The 17,191-nt window shown below is 37.9% G+C and overlaps 1 long non-coding RNA gene across 1 annotated transcript; it reads left to right on the forward strand.

Annotated features, from left to right (window-relative positions):
- The first annotated feature begins 403 nt into the window (after positions 1-403).
- On the forward strand, positions 404-13,070 carry LOC120854742. Its single transcript, XR_005719050.1, has 3 exons — positions 404-415; positions 1,008-1,013; positions 12,992-13,070. It is a non-coding gene; the product is annotated as an uncharacterized LOC120854742 (long non-coding RNA).
- Positions 13,071-17,191: the final 4,121 nt, after the last annotated feature.

Consider the following 17,191-nt stretch of genomic DNA (forward strand, 5'->3'; position numbering starts at 1 on the left):
AAGTTTTTATTTACTGACTGATTTCTGACTGACATAATAATATATTGTTGAAATACAAAGCCCAGACAAGGCCAAGATCTAATTAAGTGATCTTTTCTTAAAATGTTATTTATTTAATTTATTTATTTTGGCTGTGCTGGGTCTTCATTGCTGTACATGGGCTTCCTCTAGTTGTGATGATCAGGAGCTACTCTTAGTTGTGGTGGGCAAGCTGCTCAATGTGGTGGCTTCTCTTGTTGCAGAGTACATGAGCTTCAGTAGTTGTGGTGTGCTGACTTAGTTGCCCCATGGCATGTGGAATTTTCCCATGCCAGGGAAAATTTTCCCTGTGTGCCCTGTATTGGCATGTGGATTCTTAACTATAAGACCACCAAGGAAGTCTCAAATTAAGCAATCTTGAAAGAAAGGGAGTGAAGTGAGCACTGTAGTGGTATAAGTCATTCCTTTCTTCTCTCCTCATTTATCAACATCTAATTAGATACCCATAACCAAATAAAAAGTGCCTCAGTCCCATATATCAAGAGAACCTGGAGTTTTCTAGTCCACATGTGCATCCAAAAATAAACAAACAAGACCTCAGTGAAGACTTCAGATTCAAAGGAGTCAGCAAAACTGCCCCACTCCCACTCACTGCAATCAGGAAAAAAAAAAAAAGGGGCGTAAAACTGATCAGATATACGTGAGCAAGAAAAAACTTGCAGAAGTCCAGCCTGCCTGACAGGAGATTCTTGCATGCCACTGGAGCAGGAGAGAAAAAGGTTGGATACAGAGGTGAGGGAGGAACTCATTAGTCACCCCTGCCCAGAGTGACACTACAAGGAATTACATTTTTGGTAGTAGTGACCTCTCTGTCAGAGGAGGTGGAAAGCAGGAACTGTTCCAACAGAAGAGGTGAAAAGGTAAGGTGGTGCGTGACTGCCCAGATCCCCTAATTATGTGGATTATGGCTGAAGAAACTTGCATTCTGAGGAAGGACTTCGGTGACTAAGAGAAAAGCATAGGATGAGAAGGAGGTAAATAAGAATATCAAAGGACATTAAAGGAAAAAAAATTCCTTCTGTCTACTTCAAGACTTCAGCAGGAAGTTTGCCTAACAAATTCTGGAAATTCCCCACTTGAGAATATCTCCAGTGCACCTGTAAGCACATTCAAAGCTACAAGTGTGAAACCCACATCTCCCCGACTGTGCTGCTGACTCTGTGTGCAATCCTGAGTGCATTCATTAGATTGAATCTGGTAGGCATGGAGATTGCTCAGAATATAGGACAATGTTGGTAGGCAAGGGAAAAATGAAATTTAAATTATAGTGCCACATTTTCAATACAAAAGAAATATTTCTAATAGCCAACCTGTTAAACTCTAAGAACCAAAGACATAAAAGCTTAGTTAAGGAGGACTCTGCTACTTCAACTGTGAGAAAAGAAGCTCATATCTGCAAAAAAATATGAAAAGTCCAGAAAAATGGCATCACAAGAAGAAAATAATAATTCTATAGCAACCAAATTCAGAGACATGAAATGTAATCTAAGAGATAAAAAAATTCAAAATAGCTGTTAGGAAGGAATTCAACAAGCTATTAAAAAACTCAGAAAGACAATTCAGTGAAATCAGAAATAATGTTAATAAACAGAAGGTGGTCTTCACCACAGAAATTGAAATTATAAGAAAGAATCAAATAGAACTTTTGGAGCTGAAAAATTCAATAAATGAGTTGAAGAATGCAAGAGAGAGGCCACAGGCAAAGAGGCAGACCAGGTGGGGAAAAGAGTAAATGTCTTTGAAGAATAGGTATTTAGAAGCAATTCAGTTAGAGAGGAAAGGGAAGTAAATTTTTTTAAAGTGAAGAAACCCCATTACAGTTATTGGACTCTATAAGAACAGAAAATATTGGAGTAATTGGTGTTCAGAAATAGAAGAGAGGGAGAAAGGAGCAGAGAGTTTATTTAAAGAAATAATACTTGAGAACTTTCCAAACCTGGAGAAAGATGGACATAAAAGTTCATGAAGCTAACAGGACATCCTATTATCTCAATGCAGAGAGACTTTCTCTAAGACATATTATAATAAAACTGTCAAAAATCAATGATAAAAAACCTTAAACACAGGTAGGGAAAAAAAGAAAGTAGCCTACAGAGGAACCTTCATTAAACTATCGACAGATTTCTTAGCAGAATCTCTACAGATAAGGAGAAAGTATAGTGACATATTCAAAGTGTGGAAAGATAAAAATTGTCATCCAGGAATACTGTATTCAGCAAAGTTTTTCTTCAGATATAAAAGAGCAATAAAGGCTTTCCCAGATAAACAAAAGCTGAGAGAGTTTACCATCACTAGACTTATCTTGCAAGAAAGTTTGACAGGAGCTCTTTATACTGAAATGAAAAAAAAAAAAGTTAATCTCTGACAAGAAAAAGTATTAAAATATACAACACACTGGTAAAGGTGAAAAAGAGAATTAGAAAACTATAAATTTATATTAGTTAGGATGGCATGTTAATCATATAACTATACTACAAAGGTTAAAAAAGAGCATTAAACATAATTATATAGCCACTAAGATGTTAATAAATATACAACATAAACTGTGGCATCAAAAATATAAAAGGGGAAGAATAAAAGGGTGGAACCTTTATAGGTGAATGAAGATAATTTACTATTAGTATATTAGTAATTTTATCTATGAGATGTTTTATGCAATCCCATAGTAATTGCAAAGCAAATCTAGAGCAGATTCATGGGAAAAAAAAAAAAAAGGGTGGGGGGAGAGCATATCCCCATGGAAAACCACTGATTAACAAAGACAGAAACAGAAGTTATAAGAAACAATGGAAATATAAAACAAGATGAACAAACAAACTAACATGAAGGTGGCATTAATAAGTCCAAAAATTCCAGTAATTATTTTGAATGTAAACAGTTGAAGTTACCAATCAAAAGCCAGAGAGTGGCAGAATAAAAGAAAGAGAGAGAGAGAGAGAAAGACCCAACTACATGCTGTATGCAGGAGACAGCCTTCAACTCTAAAGATATACATAAGCCCTAAGTGAAGAGATAGAAGAAGCTATTTTATATACATGAGAAACAAAATAAAGTAGATTACACATAAATCTGGCAAAACAGACTTACAGTCAAAATTGTAACACAAGACAAAATAGATGGGTCAGTGCATCATGATATAAAAATTGTAAATGTACACCCAACATCTGAGCACCTAAATATTTTAAGCTAATACTAAGAACTCTGGTGGTTCAGACAGTAAAGAATCTGCCTGTAATATGGGAGACCTGGGTTCAATCCCTGGGTTGGGAAGATCCCTTGGAGGAGGGCATGGCAACCGACTCCAGTATTCTTGCCTGGAGAATCCCCATGGACCAAGGAGCCTGGTGGGCCACAGTCCATGGGGTCACAGAAAGTCAGTTCTGGGATCCCCAGAGTCTGGTAGAGCTGAGGAAGTCAAGCCCTTTATCTTAACTGTCCCAAAATAACTGGTCAAATTTCTCAGTGTAAATTTTCTGGAGAAGGAAATGACAACCTAATCCAGTATTCTTGTATGGAAAATCCCATGGATGGAATAGTCTGGAGGACTAGACTCCACGGGGTCGCAAAGAATTGGACATGACTGAGTGACTAACACTTTCATTTTCAAGAACTAAAGGGAGAAAGAGACAATAATACAACAGTAGTTGTTGTTGTTGTTTAACCGCTATGTCCAGTCCAACTGTTTTACAACCTCATGAACTCTAGCCCACCAGGCTCCTTTGTCCATGGGATGTTCCAGACAAGAACACTGGAGTAGGTTGCCATTTTCTTCTACAGGGGATCTTCCTGACCAGGGATCAAACCTGCATCTCCTGTACTGGAAGGAAGATTCTTTACCATTGAACCACCTGGGAAAACCCACAGTACTCATAAGGGACTTTAATACCCCACTGTCACTAATAAGCAAGTCATCCAGACAGAAATCAACAAAGAAATGTTGGAATCGAACTATATATCAAATGAATGTAGACACACATATAGAGCATTCTAACCAACAGCAGCAGAGTACACATTCTTTTCAAATACATGTAGAACATTCTACAAGACAGATCATATGATAGGACACATAAGAAGTGTTAGAAAATTAAAGAAAATTGAAATATTACCAGCTATTTTTTTATGACCAGTGGTATACAACTGAAAATAAACAATAAGAGGAATGCTGGGAAATCTTCATAGATGTTATATATGTGGACACTAAACAGCACATCTCTGAACAATCACATGGGAATTAAAAAAAAAAACCTGTCTAAAACAAATGAAAATTAAAACAATGCTATGAGATGCTGCAAAAGAAAACTGAGATGTAGATTTATAGCAAAACACATATACTATAAAATTAGAAAGATCTCAAATAAACCACTTAACTGTATACTTCAAAGAACTTGAAAAATAACAACAGCAACAACAACAACACATTAAGTCCAAAATTAGCAAAAAGGAGGAAAATAAGGATCATAGAGGAAATAAAATAGGGACCATAGAAACAGGAGAAAGAATCAACATAATTGAGATTTATTTTTAAATATAAAACTTAGAAAACTTTAGATTGAGGGAAAAAAACCCTCAAATAGGTAAAATTAGAATTAAAAAAAAAAAAGACATTACAACTGATACTACAGTGATACATAAGACTAATGTGAATAATTATATGCCAACAAATTAAATAACTTAGTAGAAATGCTTAATTTCCTGGGGACACACAACCTACTAAGATTGCTTCAGGAAGAAATAGAAAATCCAAACAGACCAATAATGAATGAACATATTGAATCAGTAATAAAAGATCTCTCAACCCAAAAAGCCCCAGTAGCAGACAGCTTCACTGGTGAATTATTTCAAACATTTAAAATGAATTAATCTGAATCCTATTCAAAATCTTCCCAGAGAAAAAATAAATAAATGAAGAAGAAGGAAAACTAATTTTACAAAGCCAGCATTAGCCTGACATTAAAATCAGACAAAATATAAGAAAAATACAGACCAATATCCCTAAAGAATATAGATGTAAAAATTCTCAATAAAATATTAGCAAGTCAAATTAAAAGACACTAAAAGGATTGTACATCATTATCCAAATTAAATTCATCCCTGAGAAATGAGAATGTTTACCATAAGCAAATCAAGAAATGTAATGAAGCAAAGGATAAAAGTCACACAATCATCTCATAGATGTGGAAAAATCTTTGACAAACTGTGAAATTCTTTCATTATTAAAAAAAAAAAAAGCTTAACAGATTGAGTATAGAAAGAAGATACCTCAACATAATAAATGCCGTATACAGCAATCCCACAGCTAACATTCATTCAATAAAAAATTGAAAGCTTTCCCTCTAAGGTCAGAAATAAGACACAAATGTGTATCTCACCACCCTTATTCAATTCAAGAACTAGAATTCAAGTTCTAGCTAGAGCAATTGCACAATGATATAAAAATCATCCAAATCAGAAGAGGGGTAAGTTCAGTTCAGTTCAGTCGCTCAGTCGTGTCCGACTCTTTGCGACCCCATGGGTCGCAGCACGCCAGGCCTCCCTGTCCATCACCAACTCCTGGAGTTCACTCAGACTCATGTCCATTGAGTCCGTGATGCCATCCAGCCATCTCATCCTGGGTTGTCCCCTTCTCCTCCTGCCCCCAATCCCTCGCAGCATCACAGTCTTTTCCAATGAGTCAACTCTGCATGAGGTGGCCAAAGTATTAGAGCTTCAGCTTTAGCATCATTCCTTCCAAAGAAATCCCAGGGCTGATCTCCTTCAGAATGGATTGGTTAGATATCCTTGCAGTCCAAGGGACCCTCAAGAGTCTTTTCCAACACCACAGTTCAAAAGCATTAATTCTTTGGCACTCAGCCTTCTTCACAGTCCAACTCTCACATCCATACATGACTACAGGAAAAACCATAGCCTTGACTAGACAAAGTAATGTCTCTGCTTTTTAATATGCTATCTAAGTTGGTCATAACTTTTCTTCCAAGGAGTAAGCATCTTTTAATTTCATGGCTGCAGTCACCATCTGCAGTGATTTTGGAGCCCCCCAAAATAAAATCTTACAGTTTGCACTGTTTCCCCATCTATTTCCCATGAAGTGATGGGACCAGATGCCATGATCTTCGTTTTCTTAATGTGGAGCTTTAAGCCAACTTTTTCACTCTCCTCTTTCACTTTCATCAAGAGGCTTTTTAGCTCCTCTTCACTTTCTGCCATAAGGATGGTGTCATCTGCATATTGCTGCTAATTGCTAATGATGTGATAGTGTATGGGATTCCAAAAACTATTAGATCTAATTAACAAATTTAGTAAATTGCAGAATCTAAAACATACAGAAATCAGTTGAAGCTCTTATGTACTATTATTAAAACATCTGAGGAAGAAATAAAACAATATCATAGCATCAAAAACAATAAAATAACCAGGAATACCTTTACCAAAGGAGGTCAAGAATTTGTACAGTGAAAAATATAAGGCTTTTAAAAATGAAATCAAGGAAGACATAAACAAATAAAAAGCATCCATGTTCATAGATCAGAAGAATTAATACTGCTTATGTGTCCATTTGACCCAAAGTCATATATAAATTCAATGCAATTCCTATCAAATTTCCAACGACATTCTTCACAGAAATGGGAAATACAATACTAAAATTTGTATGGATCCACAAAGACCCTGAGCAACTGAAGCAAACATGAGAAAGAAGAACAAAGCCAGAGGTATCACACTTTGATTTAAAATTTTTACTACAAAGCTATAGTAATCAAAGGGCTTCCCAGGTGGCTCAGTGCTTAAAGAAACTGCCTGCAATGCAAGAGATGTGGGTTCAGTTCCTGAGTTGGGAAGATCCCCTGGAGGAGGGTACAGCAACCTACTCCAGTATTCTTGCCTGGAGAATCCCATGGATAGAGGAACCTGGCCGGCTACAGTCCATAGGTCACAAAGAGTCGGACATGACTCAGGCAGAAGCAACTGAGCACAGCACAGCATTGTAATTAAAACGGTATGGGCCTGACATAAAATGACACATAGACCAATGGAATAGAATAGAGAGCCCAGAAGTAAACTGCAGAATATATAGTCACATAATATATGACAAGGGAGCCAAGAAAAACCAATGAGGAAAATGATATTAGGGAAAGTGGATAATGTATAGTTACAAAAAAGTCAAACCCTTGTCTCACAACCCACAAAAATTAATTTGAAATAGATTAAAGACTTAACAAAAGACCTGGTACCATAAAACTTCCAGAAGAGAATGTAGGGGAAAAATCTCTTGACATGAGTGTTGACAAAGAGTGTTATTTTATTTATGAAACAAAAAGAACAACCAACAAAAGCAAATTAAAAATAATGGGATTTCATCTGGCTTAAAAGACTCTACACAGAAAAAAAGTAAACAATAAAATGAAAAGATGACCAATAGAATGGGAGAATATTTTTCCAAGCCATATATCAAGGGGTTAATCTCCAAACATATACAGAACTCATATAACAATAATAAAAAGAATAGCCTGATTCAAAAATGAGTAGAGGAACTAAATAGTCATTTTTCCAAAAATACTTCCAAATGGCCAACAGATACATAAAAGGATGCTCAATATCACTAATCATTAGAGAAATGCAAATCAAAACCACAATGAAATATCACTTCTAAACTATTAGAATGGCTATCTTCAAGGAGACAAGTGATAAATACTGGCAAGGAGGTAAAGAAAAAAGAACATTTGTAGTGTTGGTGAATGTAAATTGGTTCATCCACCATGATGAACAATATGGAGTTTCCTCAAAAAAATTAAAAATAAAACTTCCATGTGATCCAGCAGTTTCACTTCTGAGTATTCAGTTCAGTTCAGTTCAGTCACTCAGTCGTGTCCGACTCTTTGCAACCCCATGAATCGCAGCATGCCAGGCCTCCCTGTCCATCCCCATCTGACGGAATTCACTCAGACTCACGTTCATCGAGTCCGTGATGCCATCCAGCCATCTCATCCTCTGTCGTCCCCTGCTCCTCCTGCCCCCAATCCTTCCCATCATCAGAGTCTTTTCCAAAGAGTCAACTCTTCGCATGAGGTGGCCAAAGTACTGGAGCTTCAGCTTTAGCATCATTTTTCCAAAGAAATCCCAGGGCTGATCTCCTTCAGAATGGACTGGCTGGATCTCCTTACAGTCCAAAGGACTCTCAAGAGTCTTCTCCAACACCACAGTTCAAAAGCATCAATTCTTTGGTGCTCAGCCTTCTTCACAGTCCAACTCTCACAACCATATATGACCACAGGAAAAACCATAGCCTTGACTAGACGGACCTTAGTCGGCAAATTAATGTCTCTGCTTTTTAATATGCTGTCTATGTTGGTCATAACTTTTCTTCCAAGAAGTAAGCATCTTTTAATTTCATGGCTGCAGTCACCATCTGCAGTGATTTTGGAGCCCCCCAAAACACAAAGTCAGCCACTGTTTCCACTGTTTCCCCATCTATTTCCCATAAAGTGATGGGACCGGATGCCATGATCTTCGTTTTCTGAATGTTGAGCTTTAAGCCAACTTTTTCACTCTCCTCTTTCACTTTCATCAAGAGGCTTTTGAGTTCCTCTTCACTTTCTGCCATAAGGGTGGTGTCATCTGCATAGCTGAGGTTATTGATATTTCTCCCGGCAATCTTGATTCCAGCTGGTGTTTCTTCCAGTCCAGCATTTCTCATGATATTCTCTGCATATAAGTTAAATAAGCAGGGTGACAATACACAGCCTTGACATACTCCTTTTCTAATTGTAAGCAGTCTGTTGTTCCATGTCTAGTTCTAACTGTTGCTTCCTGACCTGCATACAGATTTCTCAAGAGGCAGGTTAGGTGGTCTGGTATTCCCATCTCTTTCAGAATTTTCCACAGTTTCTTGTGATTCACACAGTCAAAGGCTTTGGCATAGTTAATAAAGCAGAAATAGATGTTTTTCTGGAACTCTCTTGCTTTTTCCATGATCTAGCAGATGTTGGCAACTTGATCTCTGGTTCCTCTGCCGTTTCTAAAACCAGCTTGAACATCAGGGAGTTCACGGTTCATGTATTGCTGAAGCCTGGCTTGGAGAATTTTGAGCATTACTTTACTAGCATGTGAGATGAGTGCAACTGTGCGGTAGCTTGAGCATTCTTTGGCATTGCCTTTCTTTGGAATTGGAATGAAAACTGACCTTTTCCAGTCCTGTGGCCATTGCTGAATTTTCCAAATTTGCTGGCATATTGAGTGCAGCACTTTCACAGCATCATCTTTCAGGATTTGAAAGAGCTCAACCGGAATTCATTCCATCACCTCCACTAGCTTTGTTCATAGTGATACTTTCTAAGGCCCACTTGACTTCACATTCCAAGATGTCTGGCCTTAGATTAGTGATCACATCATCATGATTATCTGGGTCGTGAAGATCTTTTTTGCACAGTTCTTCCATGTATTCTTGCTACCTCTTCTTAATATCTTTTGCTTCAGGTGGCTGTGAGCCAGGGCACTAAGCGCAGACGGCTGCAAGCCAGCACACTAAGTGTGGCCAAGAGGAGCTACCCTGCTTCTGAGGTCAGGGGCGGCCAGGAGAAGCCACCTCACGCCCGAGGCCAGGGTCAGTGACCCTGAGGAGCCACCCGGAGCATGAGGCCAGGGGAGGCAGCTGGGGGAACCACTCACGCTCGAGGTTAGGGCCAGCAGCAAGGAGGAGCAACCCAAGGAGCAGTGGCTGTGCAGGCACAGGAGGGCCTAGAGGAGCTATCCCATGTTGAAGGTCAGGAACAGCAGCAGTAAGGAGATACCCCTCATCCAAGGTAAGGAGCAGTGGCTGTGCTTTGCTGGAGGAGCTGTGAAGAGATATCCCATGCCCAAGATAAGAGAAACCCAAGTAAGATGGTAGGTGTTGCAAGAGGGCATCAGAGGGCAGACACACTGAAACCATACTCACAGAAAACTAGTCAATCTAATCACATGAGGACCACAGCCTTGTCTAACTCAATGAAAGCAAGCCATGCCCACGGGGCAACCCAAGACAGGCAGGTTAAGATGGAGAGGTCTGACATAATGTGGTCCACTGGAGAAGGGAATGGCAAACCACTTCAGTATTCTTGCCTTGAGAACCCCATGAACAGTATGAAAAGGCAAAATGATAGGATACCAAAAGAGGAATTCCCCAGGTCAGTAGGTGCCCAATATGCTACTGGAGATCAGTGGAGAAATAACTCCAGAAAGAATGAAGGGATGGAGCCAAAGCAAAAACAATACCCAGTTGTGGATGTGACTGGTGATAGAAGCAAGATCCGATGCTGTAAAGAGCAATATTGCATAGGAACCTGGAATGTCAGGTCCATGAATCAAGGCAAATTGGAAGTGGTCAAACAAGAGATGGCAAGAGTGAATGTTGACATTCTAGGAATCAGCAAACTAAAATGGACTGGAAAAGGGTGAATTGAACTCAGATGACCATTATATCTACTACTGCGGGCAGGAATCCCTCAGAAGAAATGGAGTAGCCATCATGGTCAACAAAAGAGTCTGAAATACAGTACTTGGACGCAATCTCAAAACCGACAGAATGATCTCTGTTCGTCTCCAAGGCAAACCATTCAATATCACAGTTATCCAAGTCTATGCCTCAACCAGTAATGCTGAAGAAACTGAAGTTGAACGGTTTTATGAAGACCTACAAGGCCTTTTAGAACTAACACCCCAAAAAGATATCCTTTTCATTATAGGGGACTGGAATGCAAAAGTAGGAAGTCAAGAAACACCTGGAGTAACAGGCAAATTTGGCCTTGGAATGAGAAATGAAGCATGGCAAAGACTAATAGAGTTTTGCCAAGAAAATGCGCTGGTCACAACAAACACCCTCTTCCAACAACACAAGAGAAGACTCTACACATGGACATCACCAGATGGTCAACACCAAAATCAGATTGATTATATTCTTTGCAGCCAAAGATGGAGAAGCTCTATACAGTCAACAAAAACAAGACCAGGAGCTGACTGTGGCTCAGATCATGAACTCCTTATTTCCAAATTCAGACTCAAATTGAAGAAAGTAGGGAAAACTGCTAGACCATTCAGGTATGACCTAAATCAAATCCCTTATGATTATAGAGTGGAAGTGAGAAATAGATTTAAGGGCCTAGATCTGATAGATAGAGTGCCTGATGAACTATGGAATGAGGTTCGTGACATTGTACAGGAGACAGGGATCAAGATCATCCCCATGGAAAAGAAATGCAAAAAAGCAAAATGGCTGTCTGGGGAGGCCTTACAAATAGCTGTGAAAAGAAGAGAGGCAAAAAGCCAAGGAGAAAAGGAAAGATATAAGCATCTGAATGCAGAGTTCCAAAGAATAGCAAGAAGAGATAAGAAAGCCTTCTTCAGCGATCAATGCAAAGAAATAGAGGAAAAGAACAGAATGGGAAAGACTAGAGATCTCTTCAAGAAAATTAGAGATACCAAGGGAACATTTCATGCAAAGATGGACTCAACTCCTGAGTATATGCCCCCTCAAATCAAAACAGGTTACCAAAGAAATGTTAGATACACTCCAATGTTCATTGCAGCATTAACTACATTAGTCAAGGTATGGAAAACTGGAAACAACCTAAGTGACCATCAATAGATAAAAACATATATACATAAACAAAATGGAATATTATTCATGAGACACAAGAAAATCTTGCCTTTGCAATAAAATGAGTGGACTTTGAGGACATTATGCTAAGGAAGCTATCCAACAGAGATAAATATTATATGATACCATTTATAAGTAGGATCTTAAAAGTGGAACTTGTCAAAGCAGAGAATAAAATGGTAGTTACCAGGGGATGGAAGTTGAGGGGATAAGACAGGTATTGTTTAAGGGTACAAGCTTGCAAGAAGTAGTAAAAAAATTCTAAAGATCTAATGCACTGTGTGGTGATTATAGGCAACACTATTGTATTATAATAATCAAACTTGCTAAGACTATAACTTAATTATTCTAACCACTAAAAATAGATTATAGTTATGTAACAAGATAGAAGTGCTAATTATTACTACAATGGCAATCATATTACACTGCATAAATGAATCAAATTAGCATGTTGTACACTTTAAATTTACATAATGTTATATATCAAATACTCTTCAATTTAAAAAGACAAAAAGCAAAAAGAAATCTTGGGAGAATAAATATTGCTTTAAAAATTGTGTGAAATTGAATTTACAGTAATCATAACCAAAATCTTCTCTCTTTTTCTATGCTACCCCTCTTTTTTCTCTCTCTTCTCTTTCTATCTCTTATCCCAGGGGGATAAAAGTACCATGGAACTCTTCTCTGTAATATGTTTTTTGGGATAAGTATCCTTTAAGGTTATAATACTTGCCTCTTTCAGCTTATAGTCCACTTGCCTGGTTGTCAACAAGTCACAGTCCCCAATCTAAATAACACAGTATTTGCTTCATAGCAAATATAATGAAGTAACATATGAATAAAGCAGATAATACAATTTAGGGAAGTTCAAAGGAGGAAGAAATCATTTTTAAGGTTTATGATTGAGAATAATAGGCTCAAAACAGTATGTAATAATATATGGGAAATGCCATGAGAGATTGATCTGGAAATCTTCATGACAGAGATAAAATATTAAGTGTGTAGGAATGTATAGATATATTTGTAAGCTGTCTAGATGGGAAGTTCCCACAGGGTCTCAAGAGTGGGTACAGCTCCTTACTTGTTCAAGAATCCCAGGTTTATCATCTGCTCTCTTGGTTTTGAGGCAATATATTTATAACTTTAACTGGTTGTTAGGTTGGTGTAAAAATAATTGTGATTTTGTGTTGTTGAACTTTGCCATTTGATACTGGAATACATTCTTAAATAAATGTGGTTATATTATACATCATTTTAATGTACATTTCTCATTTTATGTTTTTTGCTAATGATTCTTATTTGCTGCCTTTTTTGTATTTATTTTAGACTATAGAAATGATACTAGACGTAAAGCAAATTTGAGCGATTTTTTTTACTGGAGTTCAAAATGGGTCATAAAGTAACAAGTAACAGAGACAACTTGCAACATCAACAATGGATTTGACTCAGGAGCTGCTAATGAACATGCAGTGCAGTGGTGGTTCAAAAAGTGTTGCAAAGTAGATGAGAGTCTTGACCATGAGGAGCCTAGTGGCTGGCCATAGGAAGTTGACAACAACCAATTGAGAGCAATCATCAAAGCTGTTTCTCTTACAAACTAAGAATGAAATGTTGAACATATGATGGTTGTTTGGCATCTGAAGCAAATTGGAAAGGTGAAAAAGCTCAATAAGTTAATGCTTCATGAGCTGACCAAAAATTAAAAAAAAAAAAATCATTGATTTGAAGTGTCTTCTTATTCTTCCCAACAATGAATCATTGCTAGATTGGATTGCAGTGTGCAACAAAAAATGGATTTTATAGGGCAACTGGCGTCAATCAGCTCAGTGGTTGGACCAAGAAGAAGCTCCAAAGTGCTTCCCAAGCCAAAATTACACTAAAAAATGGTCATGGTCACTGTTTGATTGTCTGCTGTCCATCTGATCCACTACAGCTTTCTGAATCCTAGTTAAATCATTACATCTGAGAACTATGCTCAGCAAATCAATGAGATACACTGAAAACTTCATCACCTGCGACCTGCCATGGTCAGCAGAAAGGGTCCAATTCTTTTCCATGATAAGCCTCACCACACATTGCACAATCAACACTTCAAACGTTGAATGAATTGAACTAAGAAGTTTTGCCTTCTCCACCTTATTCATCTGACCTCTCACCAACTGACAACTACGTCTTCAAGCATCTTGACAACTTTTTGCAGAGAAATACTTCCACAACCAGCAGGAGGCAGAAAATGCTTTTCAAAGGTTCCTTGAACCTTGAAGCACAACTTTTTATGCTATAGGAATAAGCAAACATTTCTTTTTGGCAAAAAAAATGGATTGATTGTAATGTTCCCTATTTTGATTAATAAAGATGTATTTGAGCCTAGTTATAATGATTTAAAATTCATGGTCTGAAACTACAATTACTTTGGTACCAACCTAATAAATTATAACAATAGAAGATTTTCAGAGGTCTGGTGAGGTTTTAAGTAGTCTATTTTCTAAGAATAATGTCTTCCAATAAATCATCTATTCCAAGTCAATCAGGGCAAGCACCTTTCATGAAATTACTTTATGGTTCTGTGGTCTTGAGGGAAACAGCCTAAATACAGTTTTGTGGTGTGCCCCAGGTGTACCATCATGGTCCTATAATACTGACTCACTACCCATTCATAACTGCTGGACTCCAAGTTCAGCTCTGTAACGTAGCAATCTCTGCAATTGTTCTCTGCCCCAGCTGTCAGGATGTCTCTTTTCTAGTATCTTCTGTTAGCCAGAGAAACTAAATCCCTAGATCTTGATCACTTGGAAAGAATTCCTATGTATGGATCCTCTGCCTTCATTGGTTCGTGAATCTAAAATGTTTTATCTATTTGAAAGGCTGTCCTGTCTCTCTGTCTTATCTCTCTGGTCTTTAATTCATCAAACACATAATACTGCTGAGTTACATATATGAAACTGATTCTTCCTAGTCTTAAATTTTGGTTAAATTTGTTCAGGTTTTTGAGATATACTTAGCTTATAATAACAGAGAAGGTGGTGGCACCCCACTCCAGTACTCTTGCCTGGAAAATCCCATGGATGGAGGAGCCTGGTGGGCTGCAGTCCATGGAGTCGCTAAGAGTCGGACACGACTGAGTGACTTGACTTTCACTTTTCACTTTCATGCATTGGAGAAGGAAATGGCAACCCACTCCAGTGTTCTTGCCGGGAGAATCCCAGGGGCGGCAGAGCCTGGTGGGCTGCTGTCTATGGGATTGCACAGAGTCGGACACGGCTGAAGTGACTTAGCAGCAGCAGCAGCAGCAGCAGCTTATAATTAATTGAGTGCATTAAAAGTATATATTTTAGTGAGGTTTGGTATACATGGATATCCCTAAAACTATCATTACAATAAAGATAATAAACATATATATTTACCTGTAGTTTCCTGTCTTTTTTTCTAATTAAAATATAATTGATTTACAATGTTGTAATTCATATCTTTTCAGAATCTCTCCTTCCAATCTCTCCGTATCAATACCTATCTCTTATTCTCCAGGTCACACCCATCTGCTTGCTCGTTCTCACTGCAGATTCCTTTTAATTTTCCAATTATTTATATAAATGAAATTATGTGGTATATACATTTGAGTGGGGTTTGCTTTTCACATGACATCATTGTTTTGAGATTCAATCTATGTTATTGTATGCATCAATAGTTCTTTCCTTTTTACCATTGAGTTTTTCTATACCACCATGGATATATCAACATTTGTTGATCCATTATCTTTTGATGACATTTGGGTTGTTTTTGTTTTTTGCTATTATGATTGAAACTGGCATAGACATTCATGCACAAATCTTTGCATATGCATTTTTATTTTCATTTGGTGAATACCTAGAGGTAAAATGGCTAGGTGTTAAGGAAGGTATATGTTTAGTTTTTTAAAGAAACATTTTTCAGAGTGGTTGGACTATTTTACATCTACCAGCAGTGTATGAGAGTGACACTTGTGCTGAATTCTAGCCTATACATAGTATGTTCAGTTAATTTAATTTTAGCTCTCTAGAGCTAATGTACTGCTTTCTTTTGAGGTATTGATTTAATATATTTCTAAAGGTTTCATAACTCAGTGGAGATAGAAGAAGGTGAAACAATTCTTGGGGGGCGGTGGTGGTGGAGAAGCTATGAGAAGTATAGTGGAGGGAAGGTACAGAATCAAGTACGTAAAGAAGTATGTGAATAAATGTAGGTACACAATTTTAAATGGTTTATTTTTAAAATAAGTGCCCATTGGGGAGGTAGAAATTTTAAATATTGAGTATTAGTACTACCTGTAGAAAACAGGAAGAATTTAAAGTCTGTATAGTTGACCCTCGGAAAAGGCAATGGCACCCCACTCCAGTATTATTGCCTGGAAAATCCCATGGATGGAGGAGCCTGGAAGGCTGCAGTCCATGGTGTCGCTAAGGGTCGGACATGACTGAGCGACTTCGTTTCCACTTTTCACTTTCATGCTTTGGAGAAGGAAATGGCAACCCACTCCAGTGTTCTTGCCTGGAGAATCCCAAGGACTGGGGAGCCTGGTGGGCTGCCATCTATGGGGTTGCACAGAGTTGGACACAACTGAAGTGACTTTGCAGCAGTAGCATAGTTGACCCTTGAATGACACAAGTTTGAACTGTGTAGGTTTATGTGTATGTGGACTTTTTAAAAATAGAAATTCTGCAGTTCTATGCAATCTTTGCTTGTTTGAATCCATGGATGCAGAACCACAGATCATGAGGACTGACCATGGACTTTCCGTGGCACAGAGGGTCAATACCCCTAGTCCATCAGTGTGTTCAAGGGTAAACTGTGTATGGGAAAACAGCATAGCAAAAGTGATTTTAGACAGACTAGCCACAGGTTTTCAGCATTGGTGACCAAAAGAGTTGGAGAAAAATAAATTATAATAATTGCAATATTCCAGACAGAAGTTAATGAGAAACGATTGGGATTTTAACAATAAAAAGAAAAAAAAAAATCAATGAAGACTTCCAGTGTTTCATAACTGACTAGAAGGGATGTGGGTTATGGTTTTTGGTTTGTATTCCTTGTACTTGTTAATGCTTTTTTTTTTTTTTTTTTGCATCTTTCACAATAATCTTATGTCATCTTCTCCTGAAGAACTATGAAATGAACAAACACACACACAAAAATGAGAATTTACGTTTAAATACTCAGTATTAACCTGCAGTTGTTTAGGCAATAGTATGATGATAGACTGGCTGGCATGTGTAGAATATGATCACAGGATGTGGCCTCCCTGCCCAGGTTGGAGCAGAACTGATGATGCAAGGTTCATCTCTCTGAGCTTCCATTTTGAGTGTTCCAGCATTTCCTTCTCTGAAGGTCTGCATCTGTGCCTTGTAAGCATTAACAGCTTTGTTCTTGGCATTTCAGAGAAATGAACTGTAAATTCTCAATGACTTCATGTCTTTCAGCCTAGCAGCACTTCCCCAGAGTGTAAATGCTGAGATTTTTAACAGTTTTTCATGTCAAAGATTGGTAACCATA

This window comes from Oryx dammah, unplaced genomic scaffold (genome assembly GCF_014754425.2).
Source record: "Oryx dammah isolate SB20612 unplaced genomic scaffold, SCBI_Odam_1.1 HiC_scaffold_27, whole genome shotgun sequence".
Taxonomy (NCBI): Eukaryota; Metazoa; Chordata; class Mammalia; order Artiodactyla; family Bovidae; genus Oryx; species Oryx dammah.